This window comes from Anopheles funestus, unplaced genomic scaffold (genome assembly GCF_943734845.2).
Source record: "Anopheles funestus unplaced genomic scaffold, idAnoFuneDA-416_04 scaffold_26_ctg1, whole genome shotgun sequence".
NCBI lineage: Eukaryota > Metazoa > Arthropoda > Insecta > Diptera > Culicidae > Anopheles > Anopheles funestus.
In genome coordinates this window covers 213572-233039 of record NW_026045357.1, presented here as the reverse complement: position 1 = coordinate 233039, position 19468 = coordinate 213572, and the positions used below count along the sequence as shown (strand labels likewise).

At 47.6% G+C, this 19468-nt stretch overlaps 1 long non-coding RNA gene across 2 annotated transcripts in view; it reads left to right on the top strand.

Annotated features, from left to right (window-relative positions):
- Positions 1–19468, top strand: part of LOC125774539 (uncharacterized) — a 44785-nt gene that overhangs the window by 15473 nt on the left and 9844 nt on the right. Inside the window, exon 3 of one of the 2 annotated variants that reach the window (XR_007421023.1) lies at positions 30–2367. This is a non-coding gene — a long non-coding RNA (uncharacterized LOC125774539). The remainder of the gene's footprint in view (positions 1–29; positions 2368–19468) is intronic. The other variant, XR_007421025.1, reaches the window with a different exon arrangement.

The following is a 19468-nucleotide window of genomic DNA, read 5'->3' as shown; positions in this document are numbered from 1 at the left end:
GGTGTCTTGGCTAATGCGTTTTGGCTAAGGTGTCTTGGCTAAAGTGTCTTGGCTAAGGTGTCTTGGCTAATGTGTCTCGGCTAAGGTGTCTTGGCTAATGTGTCTTGGCTAAGGTGTCTTGGCTAAGGTGTCTTGGCTAATGTGTCTTAGCTAATGTGTCTTGGCTAATGTGTCTCGGCTAATGTGTCTTGGCTAATGTGTCTCGGCTAAGGTGTCTTGGCTAAGGTGTCTTGGCTAAAGTGTCTTGGCTAAGGTGTCTTGGCTAATGTGTCTCGGCTAAAGTGTCTTGGCTAATGTGTCTTGGCTAAGGTGTCTTGGCTAAGGTGTCTTGGCTAAGGTGTCTTGGCTAAGGTGTCTTGGCTAAGGTGTCTTGGCTAAGGTGTCTTGGCTAATGTGTCTCGGCTAATGTGTCTTGGCTAAGGTGTCTTGGCTAAGGTGTCTTGGCTAATGTGTCTTGGCTAATGTGTCTTGGCTAATGTGTCTTGGCTAAGGTGTCTTGGCTAAGGTGTCTTGGCTAATGTGTCTTGGCTAAAGTGTCTTGGCTAATGTGTCTTGGCTAATGTGTCTTGGCTAATGTGTCTCGGCTAATGTGTCTTGGCTAATGTGTCTCGGCTAAGGTGTCTTGGCTAAGGTGTCTTGGCTAAAGTGTCTTGGCTAAGGTGTCTTGGCTAATGTGTCTCGGCTAAAGTGTCTTGGCTAATGTGTCTTGGCTAAGGTGTCTTGGCTAAGGTGTCTTGGCTAAGGTGTCTTGGCTAAGGTGTCTTGGCTAAGGTGTCTTGGCTAAGGTGTCTTGGCTAATGTGTCTCGGCTAATGTGTCTTGGCTAAGGTGTCTTGGCTAAGGTGTCTTGGCTAATGTGTCTTGGCTAATGTGTCTTGGCTAATGTGTCTTGGCTAAGGTGTCTTGGCTAAGGTGTCTTGGCTAATGTGTCTTGGCTAAAGTGTCTTGGCTAAGGTGTCTTGGCTAAGGTGTCTCGGCTAAGATGTCTTGGCTAAGGTGTCTTGGCTAATGTGTCTTGGCTAAGGTGTCTTGGCTAATGTGTCTTGGCTAAGGTGTCTTGGCTAAGGTGTCTTGGCTAAGGTGTCTCGGCTAAGGTGTCTTGGCTAAGGTGTCTTGGCTAAGGTGTCTTGGCTATGGTGTCTTGGCTAATGTGTCTCGGCTAATGTGTCTTGGCTAAGGTGTCTTGGCTAATGTGTCTTGGCTAATGTGTCTTGGCTAAGGTGTCTTGGCTAAGGTGTCTTGGCTAATGTGTCTTGGCTAATGTGTCTTGGCTAAGGTGTCTTGGCTAAGGTGTCTTGGCTAATGTGTCTTGGCTAAAGTGTCTTGGCTAATGTGTCTCGGCTAAGGTGTCTTGGCTAAGGTGTCTTGGCTAAGGTGTCTTGGCCAAGGTGTCTTGGCTAAGGTGTCTTGGCTAAGGTGTCTTGGCTAAGGTGTCTTGGCTAATGTGTCTCGGCTAATGTGTCTTGGCTAAGGTGGCTTGGCTAAGGTGTCTTGGCTAATGTGTCTCGGCTAATGTGTCTTGGCTAAGGTGTCTTGGCTTAGGTGTCTTGGCTAATGTGTCTTGGCTAAGGTGTCTTGGCTAATGTGTCTCGGCTAATGTGTCTTGGCTAAGGTGTCTTGGCTAATGTGTCTCGGCTAATGTGTCTTGGCTAAGGTGTCTTGGCTAAGGTGTCTTGGCTAATGTGTCTTGGCTAAGGTGTCTTGGCTAATGTGTCTCGGCTAAGGTGTCTTGGCTAAGGTGTCTTGGCTAAGGTGTCTTGGCTAAGGTGTCTTGGCTAAGGTGTCTTGGCTAAGGTGTCTTGGCTAATGTGTCTTGGCTAAGGTGTCTTGGCTAAAGTGTCTTGGCTAAGGTGTCTTGGCTAATGTGTCTTGGCTAAGGTGTCTTGGCTAAGGTGTCTTGGCTAAGGTGTCTTGGCTAATGTGTCTTGGCTAAGGTGTATTGGCTAAGGTGTCTTGGCTAAGGTGTCTTGGCTAAGGTGTCTTGGCTAAGGTGTCTTGGCTAATGTGTCTCGGCTAATGTGTCTTGGCTAAGGTGTCTTGGCTAAGGTGTCTTGGCTAATGTGTCTTGGCTAATGTGTCTTGGCTAAGGTGTCTTGGCTAAGGTGTCTTGGCTAATGTGTCTTGGCTAAGGTGTCTTGGCTAAGGTGTCTTGGCTAAGGTGTCTTGGCTAATGTGTCTTGGCTAAGGTGTCTTGGCTAATGTGTCTTGGCTAATGTGTCTTGGCTAAGGTGTCTTGGCTAAGGTGTCTTGGCTAATGTGTCTTGGCTAATGTGTCTTGGCTAAGGTGTCTTGGCTAAGGTGTCTTGGCTAAGGTGTCTCGGCTAATGTGTCTTGGCTAAGGTGTCTTGGCTAAGGTGTCTTGGCTAATGTGTCTTGGCTAATGTGTCTTGGCTAAGGTGTCTTGGCTAAGGTGTCTTGGCTAATGTGTCTTGGCTAAAGTGTCTTGGCTAATGTGTCTCGGCTAAAGTGTCGTGGCTAAGGTGTCTTGGCTAAGGTGTCTTGGCTTAGGTGTCTTGGCTAAGGTGTCTTGGCTAAGGTGTCTTGGCTAAGGTGTCTTGGCTAAGGTGTCTTGGCTAATGTGTCTCGGCTAAGGTGTCTTGGCTAATGTGTCTCGGCTAAGGTGTCTTGGCTAAGGTGTCTTGGCTAAGGTGTCTTGGCTAAGGTGTCTTGGCTTAGGTGTCTTGGCTTAGGTGTCTTGGCTAAGGTGTCTTGGCTAAGGTGTCTTGGCTAATGTGTCTCGGCTAATGTGTCTTGGCTAAGGTGTCTTGGCTAAGGTGTCTTGGCTAATGTGTCTTGGCTAATGTGTCTCGGCTAATGTGTCTCGGCTAATGTGTCTTGGCTAAGGTGTCTTGGCTAATGTGTCTCGGCTAATGTGTCTTGGCTAAGGTGTCTTGGCTAAGGTGTCTTGGCTAATGTGTCTTGGCTAATGTGTCTCGGCTAAGGTGTCTTGGCTAAGGTGTCTTGGCTAAGGTGTCTTGGCTAAGGTGTCTTGGCTAAGGTGTCTTGGCTAATGTGTCTTGGCTAAGGTGTCTTGGCTAAAGTGTCTTGGCTAAGGTGTCTTGGCTAATGTGTCTCGGCTAATGTGTCTTGGCTAAGGTGTCTTGGCTAAGGTGTCTTGGCTAAGGTGTCTTGGCTAAGGTGTCTTGGCTAATGTGTCTTGGCTAAGGTGTCTTGGCTAAGGTGTCTTGGCTAAGGTGTCTTGGCTAAGGTGTCTTGGCTAAGGTGTCTTGGCTAAGGTGTCTTGGCTAAGGTGTCTTGGCTAATGTGTCTCGGCTAATGTGTCTTGGCTAAGGTGTCTTGGCTAAGGTGTCTTGGCTAATGTGTCTTGGCTAATGTGTCTTGGCTAAGGTGTCTTGGCTAAGGTGTCTTGGCTAATGTGTCTTGGCTAATGTGTCTCGGCTAATGTGTCTTGGCTAAGGTGTCTTGGCTAAGGTGTCTTGGCTAAGGTGTCTTGGCTAAGGTGTCTTGGCTAATGTGTCTTGGCTAATGTGTCTTGGCTAAGGTGTCTTGGCTAATGTGTCTTGGCTAATGTGTCTCGGCTAAGGTGTCTTGGCTAAGGTGTCTTGGCTAATGTATCTTGGCTAAGGTGTCTTGGCTAAAGTGTCTTGGCTAAGGTGTCTTGGCTTATGTGTCTCGGCTAATGTGTCTTGGCTAAGGTGTCTTGGCTAAGGTGTCTTGGCTAATGTGTCTTGGCTAAGGTGTCTTGGCTTAGGTGTCTTGGCTAATGTGTCTTGGCTAATGTGTCTTGGCTAATGTGTCTCGGCTAAGGTGTCTTGGCTAAGGTGTCTTGGCTAAAGTGTCTTGGCTAAGGTGTCTTGGCTAATGTGTCTTGGCTAAGGTGTCTTGGCTAAGGTGTCTTGGCTAATGTGTCTTGGCTAATGTGTCTTGGCTAATGTGTCTCGGCTAAGGTGTCTTGGCTAAGGTGTCTTGGCTAAGGTGTCTTGGCTAAGGTGTCTTGGCTAAGGTGTCTTGGCTAATGTGTCTTGGCTAAGGTGTCTTGGCTAAAGAGTCTTGGCTAAGGTGTCTTGGCTAATGTGTCTCGGCTAATGTGTCTTGGCTAAGGTGTCTTGGCTAAGGTGTCTTGGCTAAGGTGTCTTGGCTAAAGTGTCTTGGCTAAGGTGTCTTGGCTAATGTGTCTTGGCTAAGGTGTCTTGGCTAAGGTGTCGTGGCTAAGGTGTCTTGGCTAAGGTGTCTTGGCTAAGGTGTCTTGGCTAAGGTGTCTTGGCTAAGGTGTCTTGGCTAATGTGTCTCGGCTAATGTGTCTTGGCTAAGGTGTCTTGGCTAAGGTGTCTTGGCTAATGTGTCTTGGCTAATGTGTCTTGGCTAAGGTGTCTTGGCTAAGGTGTCTTGGCTAATGTGTCTTGGCTAATGTGTCTCGGCTAATGTGTCTTGGCTAAGGTGTCTTGGCTAAGGTGTCTTGGCTAAGGTGTCTTGGCTAAGGTGTCTTGGCTAATGTGTCTTGGCTAATGTGTCTTGGCTAAGGTGTCTTGGCTAATGTGTCTTGGCTAATGTGTCTCGGCTAAGGTGTCTTGGCTAAGGTGTCTTGGCTAATGTATCTTGGCTAAGGTGTCTTGGCTAAAGTGTCTTGGCTAAGGTGTCTTGGCTAATGTGTCTCGGCTAATGTGTCTTGGCTAAGGTGTCTTGGCTAAGGTGTCTTGGCTAATGTGTCTTGGCTAAGGTGTCTTGGCTTAGGTGTCTTGGCTAATGTGTCTTGGCTAATGTGTCTTGGCTAATGTGTCTCGGCTAAGGTGTCTTGGCTAAGGTGTCTTGGCTAAAGTGTCTTGGCTAAGGTGTCTTGGCTAATGTGTCTTGGCTAAGGTGTCTTGGCTAAGGTGTCTTGGCTAAGGTGTCTTGGCTAAGGTGTCTTGGCTAAGGTGTCTTGGCTAAGGTGTCTTGGCTAAGGTGTCTTGGCTAAGGTGTCTTGGCTAATGTGTCTTGGCTAAGGTGTCTTGGCTAATGTGTCTCGGCTAATGTGTCTTGGCTAAGGTGTCTTGGCTAAGGTGTCTTGGCTAATGTGTCTTGGCTAATGTGTCTTGGCTAAGGTGTCTTGGCTAAGGTGTCTTGGCTAATGTGTCTTGGCTAAAGTGTCTTGGCTAATGTGTCTCGGCTAAAGTGTCTTGGCTAAGGTGTCTTGGCTAAGGTGTCTTGGCTTAGGTGTCTTGGCTAAGGTGTCTTGGCTAAGGTGTCTTGGCTAAGGTGTCTTGGCTAAGGTGTCTTGGCTAATGTGTCTCGGCTAAGGTGTCTTGGCTAATGTGTCTCGGCTAAGGTGTCTTGGCTAAGGTGTCTTGGCTAAGGTGTCTTGGCTAAGGTGTCTTGGCTAAGGTGTCTTGGCTTAGGTGTCTTGGCTAAGGTGTCTTGGCTAATGTGTCTTGGCTAATGTGTCTCGGCTAATGTGTCTTGGCTAAGGTGTCTTGGCTAAGGTGTCTTGGCTAATGTGTCTTGGCTAATGTGTCTCGGCTAAAGTGTCTTGGCTAAGGTGTCTTGGCTAAAGTGTCTTGGCTAAGGTGTCTTGGCTAAGGTGTCTTGGCTAAGGTGTCTTGGCTAAGGTGTCTTGGCTAAGGTGTCTTTGCTAAGGTGTCTCGGCTAATGTCTCTTGGCTAATGTGTCTTGGCTAAAGTGTCTTGGCTAAGGTGTCTTGGCTAAGGTGTCTTGGCTAATGTGTCTTGGCTAATGTGTCTTGGCTAATGTGTCTTGGCTAATGTGTCTCGGCTAAGGTGTCTTGGCTAATGTGTCTTGGCTAAAGTGTCTTGGCTAAGGTGTCTTGGCTAATGTGTCTTGGCAAATGTGTCTTGGCTAAGGTGTCTTGGCTAATGTGTCTCGGCTAAAGTGTCTTGGCTAAGGTGTCTTGGCTAAGGTGTCTTGGCTAAGGTGTCTTGGCTAAGGTGTCTTGGCTAAGGTGTCTTGGCTAATGTGTCTCGGCTAAGGTGTCTTGGCTAATGTGTCTTGGCTAAAGTGTCTTGGCTTAGGTGTCTTGGCTAAGGTGTCTTGGCTAATGTGTCTTGGCTAATGTGTCTTGGCTAATGTGTCTTGGCTAAGGTGTCTTGGCTTAGGTGTCTTGGCTAAGGTGTCTTGGCTAAGGTGTCTTGGCTAAGGTGTCTTGGCTAATGTGTCTTGGCTAATGTGTCTTGGCTAAGGTGTCTTGGCTAAGGTGTCTTGGCTAATGTGTCTTGGGTAAAGTTTCTTGGCTTAGGTGTCTCGGCTAAGGTGTCTTGGCTAATGTGTCTTGGCTAAGGTGTCTTGGCTAAGGTGTCTTGGCTAAGGTGTCTTGGCTAAAGTGTCTCGGCTAAAGTGTCTTGGCTAATGTGTCTTGGCTAAGGTGTCTTGGCTAATGTGTCTTGGCTAAGGTGTCTTGGCTAATGTGTCTCGGCTAAGGTGTCTTGGCTAATGTGTCTCGGCTAAGGTGTCTTGGCTAAAGTGTCTTGGCTAATGTGTCTTGGCTAAGGTGTCTTGGCTAAGGTGTCTTGGCTAAGGTGTCTTGGCTAAGGTGTCTTGGCTAAGGTGTCTTGGCTAATGTGTCTTGGCTAAGGTGTCTTGGCTAAGGTGTCTTGGCTAAGGTGTCTTGGCTAATGTGTCTTGGCTAATGTATCTTGGCTAAGGTGTCTTGGCTAAGGTGTCTTGGCTAATGTGTCTTGGGTAAAGTGTCTTGGCTAAGGTGTCTTGGCTAATGTGTCTTGGCTAATGTGTCTTGGCTAAGGTGTCTTGGCTAAGGTGTCTTGGCTAAGGTGTCTTGGCTAATGTGTCTTGGCTAAGGTGTCTTGGCTAATGTGTCTCGGCTAATGTGTCTTGGCTAAGGTGTCTTGGCTAAGGTGTCTTGGCTAATGTGTCTTGGCTAATGTGTCTTGGCTAAGGTGTCTTGGCTAAGGTGTCTTGGCTAATGTGTCTTGGGTAAAGTGTCTTGGCTTAGGTGTCTTGGCTAATGTGTCTCGGCTAATGTGTCTTGGCTAAGGTGTCTTGGCTAAGGTGTCTTGGCTAATGTGCCTTGGCTAATGTGTTTTGGCTAATGTGTCTTGGCTAAGGTGTCTTGGCTAAGGTGTCTTGGCTAATGTGTCTTGGCTAATGTGTCTTGGCTAAGGTGTCTTGGCTAAGGTGTCTTGGCTAATGTGTCTTGGCTAAGGTGTCTTGGCTAAGGTGTCTTTGCTAATGTGTCTTGGGTAAAGTGTCTTGGCTAAGGTGTCTTGGCTAAGGTGTCTTGGCTAATGTGTCTTGGCTAAGGTGTCTTGGCTAAGGTGTCTTGGCTAAGGTGTCTTGGCTAATGTGTCTTGGCTAAGGTGTCTTGGCTAATGTGTCTCGGCTAATGTGTCTTGGCTAAGGTGTCTTGGCTAAGGTGTCTTGGCTAATGTGTCTTGGCTAATGTGTCTTGGCTAAGGTGTCTTGGCTAAGGTGTCTTGGCTAATGTGTCTTGGGTAAAGTGTCTTGGCTTAGGTGTCTTGGCTAATGTGTCTCGGCTAATGTGTCTTGGCTAAGGTGTCTTGGCTAAGGTGTCTTGGCTAATGTGCCTTGGCTAATGTGTCTCGGCTAATGTGTCTTGGCTAAGGTGTCTTGGCTAAGGTGTCTTGGCTAATGTGTCTTGGCGAATGTGTCTTGGCTAAGGTGTCTTGGCTAAGGTGTCTTGGCTAAGGTGTCTTGGCTAATGTGTCTTGGCTAGTGTGTCTTGGCTAAGGTGTCTTGGCTAATGTGTCTTGGCTAAGGTGTCTTGGCTAAGGTGTCTTGGCTAATGTGTCTCGGCTTAGGTGTCTTGGCTAAGGTGTCTTGGCTAATGTGTCTTGGCTAAGGTGTCTTGGCTAATGTGTCTTGGCTAAGGTGTCTTGGCTAAGGTGTCTTGGCTAAGGTGTCTTGGCTAAGGTATCTTGGCTAAGGTGTCTTGGCTAAGGTGTCTTGGCTAATGTGTCTTGGCTAAGGTGTCTTGGCTAATGTGTCTTGGCTAAGGTGTCTTGGCTAAGGTGTCTTGGCTAATGTGTCTTGGCTAAGGTGTCTTGGCTAAGGTGTCTTGGCTAAGGTGTCTTGGCTAAGGTATCTTGGCTAAGGTGTCTTGGCTAATGTGTCTTGGCTAAGGTGTCTTGGCTAAGGTGTCTTGGCTAATGTGTCTTGGCTAAGGTGTCTTGGCTAAGGTGTCTTGGCTAATGTGTCTTGGCTAAAGTGTCTTGGCTAATGTGTCTCGGCTAAAGTGTCTTGGCTAAGGTGTCTTGGCTTAGGTGTCTTGGCTAAGGTGTCTTGGCTAAGGTGTCTTGGCTAAGGTGTCTTGGCTAATGTGTCTCGGATAATGTGTCTTGGCTAAGGTGTTTTGGCTAAGGTGTCTTGGCTAATGTGTCTCGGCTAATGTGTCTTGGCTAAGGTGTCTTGGCTAATGTGTCTTGGCTAATGTGTCTTGGCTAAGGTGTCTTGGCTAATGTGTCTCGGCTAATGTGTCTTGGCTAAGGTGTCTTGGCTAATGTGTCTCGGCTAATGTGTCTTGGCTAAGGTGTCTTGGCTAAGGTGTCTTGGCTAATGTGTCTTGGCTAATGTGTCTTGGCTAATGTGTCTTGGCTAAGGTGTCTTGGCTAATGTGTCTTGGCTAATGTGTCTTGGCTAAGGTGTCTTAGCTAAGGTGTCTTGGCTAAGGTGTCTTGGCTAATGTGTCTCGGCTAAAGTGTCTTGGCTAAGGTGTCTTGGCTAAGGTGTCTTGGCTAAGGTGTCTTGGCTAATGTGTCTTGGCTAATGTGTCTCGGCTAAAGTGTCTTGGCTAAGGTGTCTTGGCTAAAGTGTCTTGGCTAAGGTGTCTTGGCTAAGGTGTCTTGGCTAATGTGTCTTGGCTAAGGTGTCTTGGCTAAGGTGTCTTGGCTAAGGTGTCTTGGCTAAGGTGTCTTGGCTAAGGTGTCTTGGCTAAGGTGTCTTGGCTAATGTGTCTTGGCTAAGGTGTTTTGGCTAATGTGTCTTGGCTAATGTGTCTCGGCTAAGGTGTCTTGGCTAATGTGTCTTGGCTAAGGTGTCTTGGCTAAGGTGTCTTGGCTAAGGTGTCTTGGCTAATGTGTCTTGGCTAAAGTGTCTCGGCTAAGGTGTCTTGGCTAAGGTGTCTTGGCTAATGTGTCTTGGCTAAAGTGTCTTGGCTAATGTGTCTCGGCTAAAGTGTCTTGGCTAAGGTGTCTTGGCTAAGGTGTCTTGGCTAAGGTGTCTTGGCTAAGGTGTCTTGGCTAAGGTGTCTTGGCTAATGTGTCTCGGATAATGTGTCTTGGCTAAGGTGTTTTGGCTAAGGTGTCTTGGCTAATGTGTCTCGGCTAATGTGTCTTGGCTAAGGTGTCTTGGCTAATGTGTCTTGGCTAATGTGTCTTGGCTAAGGTGTCTTGGCTAATGTGTCTCGGCTAATGTGTCTTGGCTAAGGTGTCTTGGCTAATGTGTCTCGGCTAATGTGTCTTGGCTAAGGTGTCTTGGCTAAGGTGTCTTGGCTAATGTGTCTTGGCTAATGTGTCTTGGCTAATGTGTCTTGGCTAAGGTGTCTTGGCTAATGTGTCTTGGCTAATGTGTCTTGGCTAAGGTGTCTTAGCTAAGGTGTCTTGGCTAAGGTGTCTTGGCTAATGTGTCTCGGCTAAAGTGTCTTGGCTAAGGTGTCTTGGCTAAGGTGTCTTGGCTAAGGTGTCTTGGCTAATGTGTCTTGGCTAATGTGTCTCGGCTAAAGTGTCTTGGCTAAGGTGTCTTGGCTAAAGTGTCTTGGCTAAGGTGTCTTGGCTAAGGTGTCTTGGCTAATGTGTCTTGGCTAAGGTGTCTTGGCTAAGGTGTCTTGGGTAAGGTGTCTTGGCTAATGTGTCTTGGCTAAGGTGTCTTGGCTAAGGTGTCTTGGCTAATGTGTCTTGGCTAAAGTGTCTTGGCTTAGGTGTCTTGGCTAATGTGTCTCGGCTAAGGTGTCTTGGCTAAGGTGTCTTGGCTAATGTGTCTTGGCTAAGGTGTCTTGGCTAATGTGTCTTGGCTAAGGTGTCTTGGCTAATGTGTCTCGGCTAAGGTGTCTTGGGTAAGGTGTCTTGGCTAATGTGTCTTGGCTAAGGTGTCTTGGCTAAGGTGTCTTGGCTAAGGTGTCTTGGCTAATGTGTCTCGGCTAAAGTGTCTCGGCTAAGGTGTCTTGGCTAAGGTGTCTTGGCTAAGGTGTCTTGGCTAATGTGTCTCGGCTAAGGTGTCTTGGCTAAGGTGTCTTGGCTAATGTGTCTTGGCTAATGTGTCTCGGCTAAAGTGTCTTGGCTAAGGTGTCTTGGCTAAAGTGTCTTGGCTAAGGTGTCTTGGCTAAGGTGTCTTGGCTAATGTGTCTTGGCTAAGGTGTCTTGGCTAAGGTGTCTTGGGTAAGGTGTCTTGGCTAATGTGTCTTGGCTAAGGTGTCTTGGCTAAGGTGTCTTGGCTAATGTGTCTTGGCTAAAGTGTCTTGGCTTAGGTGTCTTGGCTAATGTGTCTCGGCTAAGGTGTCTTGGCTAAGGTGTCTTGGCTAATGTGTCTTGGCTAAGGTGTCTTGGCTAATGTGTCTTGGCTAAGGTGTCTTGGCTAATGTGTCTCGGCTAAGGTGTCTTGGGTAAGGTGTCTTGGCTAATGTGTCTTGGCTAAGGTGTCTTGGCTAAGGTGTCTTGGCTAAGGTGTCTTGGCTAATGTGTCTCGGCTAAAGTGTCTCGGCTAAGGTGTCTTGGCTAAGGTGTCTTGGCTAAGGTGTCTTGGCTAAGGTGTCTTGGCTAAGGTGTCTTGGCTAAGGTGTCTTGGCTAAGGTGTCTTGGCTAAGGTGTCTTGGCTAAGGTGTCTTGGCTAAAGTGTCTTGGCTAATGTGTCTCGGCTAAGGTGTCTTGGCTAAGGTGTCTTGGCTAAGGTGTCTTGGCTAAGGTGTCTTGGCTAAGGTGTCTTGGCTAAGGTGTCTTGGCTAAGGTGTCTTGGCTAATGTGTCTTGGCTAAGGTGTCTTGGCTAATGTGTCTCGGCTAAGGTGTCTTGGGTAAGGTGTCTTGGCTAATGTGTCTTGGCTAAGGTGTCTTGGCTAAGGTGTCTTGGCTAATGTGTCTTGGCTAAAGTGTCTTGGCTTAGGTGTCTTGGCTAATGTGTCTCGGCTAAGGTGTCTTGGCTAAGGTGTCTTGGCTAATGTGTCTTGGCTAAAGTGTCTTGGCTAAGGTGTCTTGGCTAATGTGTCTCGGCAAAAGTGTCTCGGCTAAGGTGTCTTGGCTAAGGTGTCTTGGCTAAGGTGTCTTGGCTAAGGTGTCTTGGCTAATGTGTCTCGGCTAAGGTGTCTTGGCTTAAGTGTCTTGGCTAATGTGTCTTGGCTAAGGTGTCTTGGCTAAGGTGTCTTGGCTAAGGTGTCTTGGCTAAGGTGTCTTGGCTAATGTGTCTCGGCTAAGGTGTCTTGGCTAAGGTGTCTTGGCTAAGGTGTCTTGGCTAAGGTGTCTTGGCTAAGGTATCTTGGCTAAGGTGTCTTGGCTAAGGTGTCTTGGCTAAGGTGTCTTGGCTAATGTGTCTTGGGTAAAGTGTCTTGGCTTAGGTGTCTTGGCTAATGTGTCTCGGCTAATGTGTCTTGGCTAAGGTGTCTTGGCTAAGGTGTCTTGGCTAATGTGCCTTGGCTAATGTGTTTTGGCTAATGTGTCTTGGCTAAGGTGTCTTGGCTAAGGTGTCTTGGCTAATGTGTCTTGGCTAATGTGTCTTGGCTAAGGTGTCTTGGCTAAGGTGTCTTGGCTAATGTGTCTTGGCTAAGGTGTCTTGGCTAAGGTGTCTTGGCTAATGTGTCTTGGCTAAGGTGTCTTGGCTAAAGAGTCTTGGCTAAGGTGTCTTGGCTAATGTGTCTCGGCTAATGTGTCTTGGCTAAGGTGTCTTGGCTAAGGTGTCTTGGCTAAGGTGTCTTGGCTAAAGTGTCTTGGCTAAGGTGTCTTGGCTAATGTGTCTCGGCTAATGTGTCTTGGCTAAGGTGTCTTGGCTAAGGTGTCTTGGCTAATGTGTCTTGGCTAATGTGTCTTGGCTAAGGTGTCTTGGCTAAGGTGTCTTGGCTAATGTGTCTTGGCTAATGTGTCTCGGCTAATGTGTCTTGGCTAAGGTGTCTTGGCTAAGGTGTCTTGGCTAAGGTGTCTTGGCTAAGGTGTCTTGGCTAATGTGTCTTGGCTAATGTGTCTTGGCTAAGGTGTCTTGGCTAATGTGTCTTGGCTAATGTGTCTCGGCTAAGGTGTCTTGGCTAAGGTGTCTTGGCTAATGTATCTTGGCTAAGGTGTCTTGGCTAAAGTGTCTTGGCTAAGGTGTCTTGGCTAATGTGTCTCGGCTAATGTGTCTTGGCTAAGGTGTCTTGGCTAAGGTGTCTTGGCTAATGTGTCTTGGCTAAGGTGTCTTGGCTTAGGTGTCTTGGCTAATGTGTCTTGGCTAATGTGTCTTGGCTAATGTGTCTCGGCTAAGGTGTCTTGGCTAAGGTGTCTTGGCTAAAGTGTCTTGGCTAAGGTGTCTTGGCTAATGTGTCTTGGCTAAGGTGTCTTGGCTAAGGTGTCTTGGCTAAGGTGTCTTGGCTAATGTGTCTTGGGTAAAGTGTCTTGGCTTAGGTGTCTTGGCTAATGTGTCTCGGCTAATGTGTCTTGGCTAAGGTGTCTTGGCTAAGGTGTCTTGGCTAATGTGCCTTGGCTAATGTGTCTCGGCTAATGTGTCTTGGCTAAGGTGTCTTGGCTAAGGTGTCTTGGCTAATGTGTCTTGGCGAATGTGTCTTGGCTAAGGTGTCTTGGCTAAGGTGTCTTGGCTAATGTGTCTTGGCTAAGGTGTCTTGGCTAAGGTGTCTTGGCTAAGGTGTCTTGGCTAATGTGTCTTGGCTAAGGTGTCTTGGCTAATGTGTCTCGGCTAATGTGTCTTGGCTAAGGTGTCTTGGCTAAGGTGTCTTGGCTAATGTGTCTTGGCTAATGTGTCTTGGCTAAGGTGTCTTGGCTAAGGTGTCTTGGCTAATGTGTCTTGGGTAAAGTGTCTTGGCTTAGGTGTCTTGGCTAATGTGTCTCGGCTAATGTGTCTTGGCTAAGGTGTCTTGGCTAAGGTGTCTTGGCTAATGTGCCTTGGCTAATGTGTCTCGGCTAATGTGTCTTGGCTAAGGTGTCTTGGCTAAGGTGTCTTGGCTAATGTGTCTTGGCGAATGTGTCTTGGCTAAGGTGTCTTGGCTAAGGTGTCTTGGCTAAGGTGTCTTGGCTAATGTGTCTTGGCTAGTGTGTCTTGGCTAAGGTGTCTTGGCTAATGTGTCTTGGCTAAGGTGTCTTGGCTAAGGTGTCTTGGCTAATGTGTCTCGGCTTAGGTGTCTTGGCTAAGGTGTCTTGGCTAATGTGTCTTGGCTAAGGTGTCTTGGCTAATGTGTCTTGGCTAAGGTGTCTTGGCTAAGGTGTCTTGGCTAAGGTGTCTTGGCTAAGGTATCTTGGCTAAGGTGTCTTGGCTAAGGTGTCTTGGCTAATGTGTCTTGGCTAAGGTGTCTTGGCTAATGTGTCTTGGCTAAGGTGTCTTGGCTAAGGTGTCTTGGCTAATGTGTCTTGGCTAAGGTGTCTTGGCTAAGGTGTCTTGGCTAAGGTGTCTTGGCTAAGGTATCTTGGCTAAGGTGTCTTGGCTAATGTGTCTTGGCTAAGGTGTCTTGGCTAAGGTGTCTTGGCTAATGTGTCTTGGCTAAGGTGTCTTGGCTAAGGTGTCTTGGCTAATGTGTCTTGGCTAAAGTGTCTTGGCTAATGTGTCTCGGCTAAAGTGTCTTGGCTAAGGTGTCTTGGCTTAGGTGTCTTGGCTAAGGTGTCTTGGCTAAGGTGTCTTGGCTAAGGTGTCTTGGCTAATGTGTCTCGGATAATGTGTCTTGGCTAAGGTGTTTTGGCTAAGGTGTCTTGGCTAATGTGTCTCGGCTAATGTGTCTTGGCTAAGGTGTCTTGGCTAATGTGTCTTGGCTAATGTGTCTTGGCTAAGGTGTCTTGGCTAATGTGTCTCGGCTAATGTGTCTTGGCTAAGGTGTCTTGGCTAATGTGTCTCGGCTAATGTGTCTTGGCTAAGGTGTCTTGGCTAAGGTGTCTTGGCTAATGTGTCTTGGCTAATGTGTCTTGGCTAATGTGTCTTGGCTAAGGTGTCTTGGCTAATGTGTCTTGGCTAATGTGTCTTGGCTAAGGTGTCTTAGCTAAGGTGTCTTGGCTAAGGTGTCTTGGCTAATGTGTCTCGGCTAAAGTGTCTTGGCTAAGGTGTCTTGGCTAAGGTGTCTTGGCTAAGGTGTCTTGGCTAATGTGTCTTGGCTAATGTGTCTCGGCTAAAGTGTCTTGGCTAAGGTGTCTTGGCTAAAGTGTCTTGGCTAAGGTGTCTTGGCTAAGGTGTCTTGGCTAATGTGTCTTGGCTAAGGTGTCTTGGCTAAGGTGTCTTGGCTAAGGTGTCTTGGCTAAGGTGTCTTGGCTAAGGTGTCTTGGCTAAGGTGTCTTGGCTAATGTGTCTTGGCTAAGGTGTTTTGGCTAATGTGTCTTGGCTAATGTGTCTCGGCTAAGGTGTCTTGGCTAATGTGTCTTGGCTAAGGTGTCTTGGCTAAGGTGTCTTGGCTAAGGTGTCTTGGCTAATGTGTCTTGGCTAAAGTGTCTCGGCTAAGGTGTCTTGGCTAAGGTGTCTTGGCTAATGTGTCTTGGCTAAAGTGTCTTGGCTAATGTGTCTCGGCTAAAGTGTCTTGGCTAAGGTGTCTTGGCTTAGGTGTCTTGGCTAAGGTGTCTTGGCTAAGGTGTCTTGGCTAAGGTGTCTTGGCTAATGTGTCTCGGATAATGTGTCTTGGCTAAGGTGTTTTGGCTAAGGTGTCTTGGCTAATGTGTCTCGGCTAATGTGTCTTGGCTAAGGTGTCTTGGCTAATGTGTCTTGGCTAATGTGTCTTGGCTAAGGTGTCTTGGCTAATGTGTCTCGGCTAATGTGTCTTGGCTAAGGTGTCTTGGCTAATGTGTCTCGGCTAATGTGTCTTGGCTAAGGTGTCTTGGCTAAGGTGTCTTGGCTAATGTGTCTTGGCTAATGTGTCTTGGCTAATGTGTCTTGGCTAAGGTGTCTTGGCTAATGTGTCTTGGCTAATGTGTCTTGGCTAAGGTGTCTTAGCTAAGGTGTCTTGGCTAAGGTGTCTTGGCTAATGTGTCTCGGCTAAAGTGTCTTGGCTAAGGTGTCTTGGCTAAGGTGTCTTGGCTAAGGTGTCTTGGCTAATGTGTCTTGGCTAATGTGTCTCGGCTAAAGTGTCTTGGCTAAGGTGTCTTGGCTAAAGTGTCTTGGCTAAGGTGTCTTGGCTAAGGTGTCTTGGCTAATGTGTCTTGGCTAAGGTGTCTTGGCTAAGGTGTCTTGGGTAAGGTGTCTTGGCTAATGTGTCTTGGCTAAGGTGTCTTGGCTAAGGTGTCTTGGCTAATGTGTCTTGGCTAAAGTGTCTTGGCTTAGGTGTCTTGGCTAATGTGTCTCGGCTAAGGTGTCTTGGCTAAGGTGTCTTGGCTAATGTGTCTTGGCTAAGGTGTCTTGGCTAATGTGTCTTGGCTAAGGTGTCTTGGCTAATGTGTCTCGGCTAAGGTGTCTTGGGTAAGGTGTCTTGGCTAATGTGTCTTGGCTAAGGTGTCTTGGCTAAGGTGTCTTGGCTAAGGTGTCTTGGCTAATGTGTCTCGGCTAAAGTGTCTCGGCTAAGGTGTCTTGGCTAAGGTGTCTTGGCTAAGGTGTCTTGGCTAATGTGTCTCGGCTAAGGTGTCTTGGCTAAAGTGTCTTGGCTAAGGTGTCTTGGCTAAGGTGTCTTGGCTAAGGTGTCTTGGCTAAGGTGTCTTGGCTAAGGTGTCTTGGCTAAGGTGTCTTGGCTAAGGTGTCTTGGCTAAGGTGTCTTGGCTAAGGTGTCTTGGCTAAAGTGTCTTGGCTAATGTGTCTCGGCTAAGGTGTCTTGGCTAAGGTGTCTTGGCTAAGGTGTCTTGGCTAAGGTGTCTTGGCTAAGGTGTCTTGGCTAAGGTGTCTTGGCTAAGGTGTCTTGGCTAAGGTGTCTTGGCTAATGTGTCTCGGCTAAGGTGTCTTGGGTAAGGTGTCTTGGCTAATGTGTCTTGGCTAAGGTGTCTTGGCTAAGGTGTCTTGGCTAATGTGTCTTGGCTAAAGTGTCTTGGCTTAGGTGTCTTGGCTAATGTGTCTCGGCTAAGGTGTCTTGGCTAAGGTGTCTTGGCTAATGTGTCTTGGCTAAAGTGTCTTGGCTAAGGTGTCTTGGCTAATGTGTCTCGGCAAAAGTGTCTCGGCTAAGGTGTCTTGGCTAAGGTGTCTTGGCTAAGGTGTCTTGGCTAAGGTGTCTTGGCTAATGTGTCTCGGCTAAGGTGTCTTGGCTTAAGTGTCTTGGCTAATGTGTCTTGGCTAAGGTGTCTTGGCTAAGGTGTCTTGGCTAAGGTGTCTTGGCTAAGGTGTCTTGGCTAATGTGTCTCGGCTAAGGTGTCTTGGCTAAGGTGTCTTGGCTAAGGTGTCTTGGCTAAGGTGTCTTGGCTAAGGTATCTTGGCTAAGGTGTCTTGGCTAAGGTGTCTTGGCTAAGGTGTCTTGGCTAATGTGTCTTGGGTAAAGTGTCTTGGCTTAGGTGTCTTGGCTAATGTGTCTCGGCTAATGTGTCTTGGCTAAGGTGTCTTGGCTAAGGTGTCTTGGCTAATGTGCCTTGGCTAATGTGTTTTGGCTAATGTGTCTTGGCTAAGGTGTCTTGGCTAAGGTGTCTTGGCTAATGTGTCTTGGCTAATGTGTCTTGGCTAAGGTGTCTTGGCTAAGGTGTCTTGGCTAATGTGTCTTGGCTAAGGTGTCTTGGCTAAGGTGTCTTGGCTAATGTGTCTTGGCTAAGGTGTCTTGGCTAAAGAGTCTTGGCTAAGGTGTCTTGGCTAATGTGTCTCGGCTAATGTGTCTTGGCTAAGGTGTCTTGGCTAAGGTGTCTTGGCTAAGGTGTCTTGGCTAAAGTGTCTTGGCTAAGGTGTCTTGGCTAATGTGTCTCGGCTAATGTGTCTTGGCTAAGGTGTCTTGGCTAAGGTGTCTTGGCTAATGTGTCTTGGCTAATGTGTCTTGGCTAAGGTGTCTTGGCTAAGGTGTCTTGGCTAATGTGTCTTGGCTAATGTGTCTCGGCTAATGTGTCTTGGCTAAGGTGTCTTGGCTAAGGTGTCTTGGCTAAGGTGTCTTGGCTAAGGTGTCTTGGCTAATGTGTCTTGGCTAATGTGTCTTGGCTAAGGTGTCTTGGCTAATGTGTCTTGGCTAATGTGTCTCGGCTAAGGTGTCTTGGCTAAGGTGTCTTGGCTAATGTATCTTGGCTAAGGTGTCTTGGCTAAAGTGTCTTGGCTAAGGTGTCTTGGCTAATGTGTCTCGGCTAATGTGTCTTGGCTAAGGTGTCTTGGCTAAGGTGTCTTGGCTAATGTGTCTTGGCTAAGGTGTCTTGGCTTAGGTGTCTTGGCTAATGTGTCTTGGCTAATGTGTCTTGGCTAATGTGTCTCGGCTAAGGTGTCTTGGCTAAGGTGTCTTGGCTAAAGTGTCTTGGCTAAGGTGTCTTGGCTAATGTGTCTTGGCTAAGGTGTCTTGGCTAAGGTGTCTTGGCTAATGTGTCTTGGCTAATGTGTCTTGGCTAATGTGTCTCGGCTAAGGTGTCTTGGCTAAGGTGTCTTGGCTAAGGTGTCTTGGCTAAGGTGTCTTGGCTAAGGTGTCTTGGCTAATGTGTCTTGGCTAAGGTGTCTTGGCTAAAGAGTCTTGGCTAAGGTGTCTTGGCTAATGTGTCTCGGCTAATGTGTCTTGGCTAAGGTGTCTTGGCTAAGGTGTCTTGGCTAAGGTGTCTTGGCTAAAGTGTCTTGGCTAAGGTGTCTTGGCTAATGTGTCTTGGCTTAGGTGTCTTGGCTAAGGTGTCTTGGCTAAGGTGTCTTGGCTAAGGTGTCTTGGCTAAGGTGTCTTGGCTAAGGTGTCTTGGCTAAGGTGTCTTGGCTAATGTGTCTCGGCTAATGTGTCTTGGCTAAGGTGTCTTGGCTAAGGTGTCTTGGCTAATGTGTCTTGGCTAATGTGTCTTGGCTAAGGTGTCTTGGCTAAGGTGTCTTGGCTAATGTGTCTTGGCTAATGTGTCTCGGCTAATGTGTCTTGGCTAAGGTGTCTTGGCTAAGGTGTCTTGGCTAAGGTGTCTTGGCTAAGGTGTCTTGGCTAATGTGTCTTGGCTAATGTGTCTTGGCTAAGGTGTCTTGGCTAATGTGTCTTGGCTAATGTGTCTCGGCTAAGGTGTCTTGGCTAAGGTGTCTTGGCTAATGTATCTTGGCTAAGGTGTCTTGGCTAAAGTGTCTTGGCTAAGGTGTCTTGGCTAATGTGTCTCGGCTAATGTGTCTTGGCTAAGGTGTCTTGGCTAAGGTGTCTTGGCTAATGTGTCTTGGCTAAGGTGTCTTGGCTTAGGTGTCTTGGCTAATGTGTCTTGGCTAATGTGTCTTGGCTAATGTGTCTCGGCTAAGGTGTCTTGGCTAAGGTGTCTTGGCTAAAGTGTCTTGGCTAAGGTGTCTTGGCTAATGTGTCTTGGCTAAGGTGTCTTGGCTAAGGTGTCTTGGCTAAGGTGTCTTGGCTAAGGTGTCTTGGCTAAGGTGTCTTGGCTAAGGTGTCTTGGCTAAGGTGTCTTGGCTAAGGTGTCTTGGCTAATGTGTCTTGGCTAAGGTGTCTTGGCTAATGTGTCTCGGCTAATGTGTCTTGGCTAAGGTGTCTTGGCTAAGGTGTCTTGGCTAATGTGTCTTGGCTAATGTGTCTTGGCTAAGGTGTCTTGGCTAAGGTGTCTTGGCTAATGTGTCTTGGCTAAAGTGTCTTGGCTAATGTGTCTCGGCTAAAGTGTCTTGGCTAAGGTGTCTTGGCTAAGGTGTCTTGGCTTAGGTGTCTTGGCTAAGGTGTCTTGGCTAAGGTGTCTTGGCTAAGGTGTCTTGGCTAAGGTGTCTTGGCTAATGTGTCTCGGCTAAGGTGTCTTGGCTAATGTGTCTCGGCTAAGGTGTCTTGGCTAAGGTGTCTTGGCTAAGGTGTCTTGGCTAAGGTGTCTTGGCTAAGGTGTCTTGGCTTAGGTGTCTTGGCTAAGGTGTCTTGGCTAATGTGTCTTGGCTAATGTGTCTCGGCTAATGTGTCTTGGCTAAGGTGTCTTGGCTAAGGTGTCTTGGCTAATGTGTCTTGGCTAATGTGTCTCGGCTAAAGTGTCTTGGCTAAGGTGTCTTGGCTAAAGTGTCTTGGCTAAGGTGTCTTGGCTAAGGTGTCTTGGCTAAGGTGTCTTGGCTAAGGTGTCTTGGCTAAGGTGTCTTTGCTAAGGTGTCTCGGCTAATGTCTCTTGGCTAATGTGTCTTGGCTAAAGTGTCTTGGCTAAGGTGTCTTGGCTAAGGTGTCTTGGCTAATGTGTCTTGGCTAATGTGTCTTGGCTAATGTGTCTTGGCTAATGTGTCTCGGCTAAGGTGTCTTGGCTAATGTGTCTTGGCTAAAGTGTCTTGGCTAAGGTGTCTTGGCTAATGTGTCTTGGCAAATGTGTCTTGGCTAAGGTGTCTTGGCTAATGTGTCTCGGCTAAAGTGTCTTGGCTAAGGTGTCTT